Genomic DNA, 2,195 nt, shown 5'->3' on the forward strand with positions numbered 1-2,195 from the left:
GTCGGCAATAGCATTGGCGAAGAATCCAGTCTTCCATGATCGGAGTAAGCACATTGATACCCGTTATCACTACATTAGAGAATGTATTACCAAGATGGATGTGCAGTTAGAGTATGTGAAGACAAATGATCAAGTAGCTGATATCTTCACCAAGCCACTCAAGCGAGAAGACTTTATCAAGATGAGGAGCTTACTCGGAGTAACCAAATCAAGTTTAAGAGGGGGTGTTGAAAAGTAAACTTGATTTGGGTTAAGCATTATTGGGCTAATCATGTGTTGATCCAAAACCTTAACTCAAATTCTAGAATAATCTTCCACCTCCTTAGAATAAAAATCTAGATATTCTCATAGAATTATCTAGATAATTATAATAAAAAATCTTAGATATTATGGTAGAATTCTCTAGATTTAGGATCAAAATATGTAAGATATTTTGTATTTTGGAGACTATAAATACCTCCACTCCTCTTTCATTTTGTATCACCAAGAAATAATCCAAGTTTGTAAGAAGTAATAAAATCCTCTTCTAAGTTATATAATCTTTCTTCTTCACAAAACTTCTTTCTCTTCAAACACTTAAACACTTCCTCGATCTTTATAAAATTTTCATTCCAACAAATCAAACATCAGTGGTCGGATCAGTATCATAATGAAACTGAGAACTTGTTTAGTGTTGAAATCTTATCAGCGCAAGAGAATACAAGTAGCAGTGGCTATGACAGCATCAATAATGTAGCGAGGTTGCACATTGAAGCTGGTCGCTGATATTTACTCATTTGAAATACTGATGTTTTAGGATTTTCACATATATTAACAAAAGTTAAATACATATTTTATTTCTTATTTTTTATTTTAGCTTTATTTCATTTCCAATACAGTTAAATCATTCATATTTTTAGATTTTATTTTATGTTTATGTTATAAAACAAAGTGCATTAACTAAAAGTCAAAACCATCATTTTTTATTACGGAGGAAGTGTTAGTTAAAATTCTATCAAAACCACATCTAGATCTCTTGTTAATGAAAGTATCAAGACATTGAAGAACATTTATGCTTTGACAAATTGTTATAGACCATCAGTACTACTAATGTTCATAATTTGTATGCTAACTGATAGAAAATTTAGAGTTCTTGTGCAAAATGTGTTAGGAAATACGCGGTCAAATTTTGCGGAAAACCAGAATTTATGGAAGCGAAAAAGAAGCACAGACACAAAATTATTAACGGAGTTCGGCCAATGTTGCCTACGTCTCCGGATCTGCTACAGATCTTTTATTATTAACCAGGGAAATTTTACAAGCTCACAACTCACACCCCGATCCCAAATATACTCAGAAATTTTCAGAAATTACTCGAAATTTCTTAAAGAAGATTTTTTGTGAATTTTTTTTTTCTCTGCTCTTCTCTCGTTCTCTCTGTTTTTCTTGTTTTTGGGATGCCTTTCATCTACACCTCAGCTCTCCTTTTATAAGCATGAAGAAGGTGTTTGGTGAGCTCACAATCTTTGACAAAACCAACGTCAACAATTTCAGCTCACCGTCCATGCATGCCGACCAACACGTAAAACGTGTTTTAACAATCTCCCACTTGAAGACTGATTTCAATTTGTCTTCACACCTTGATCAATGTAGCAGGTATTTCCAGCTTGTTACTCCAACAAGCTAACTGAGGTTGCACACGACCTCAACTTATCATATGGCACGAGCTTCGTCAGCATGTCTGCCGGATTCTTGCTTCCTGGGATCTTTTCAAGCGCTAACATTTCATCTTCTAACGCTGATCTGATGAAATGATATCGACGATGTATGTGCTTCGTCCGAGCATGGTAAACCGGATTCTTTGCCAAATCGATTGCACTTTTACTGTCACAGTACAACATACTTTTCCCTTGGTCATGGCCTAGCTCTTCTAGGAAATACTGTAGCCATATCATCTCTTTTGTTGCCTCCGTTACCGCAATATACTCAGCTTCACAGCTTGATAGAGATACAATTTTCTGCAACTTTGAAACCCAACAAATTGCAATACCGCCAAAGGTGTAGACATAACCGGTTGTGCTCTTCGTGCTATCAACGTCACCTCCATTGTCAGCATCTACATATCCCTGCAATCCCGTCTTAGACTTCGTGAAACATAGCGATAAACTTGGATTTCCTTTTAGATATCTGAAAATCTAACGGCTTCCCAATGTTCA

This window comes from Brassica oleracea, chromosome C8, assembly GCF_000695525.1.
Source record: "Brassica oleracea var. oleracea cultivar TO1000 chromosome C8, BOL, whole genome shotgun sequence".
NCBI classification, from domain to species: Eukaryota; Viridiplantae; Streptophyta; class Magnoliopsida; order Brassicales; family Brassicaceae; genus Brassica; species Brassica oleracea.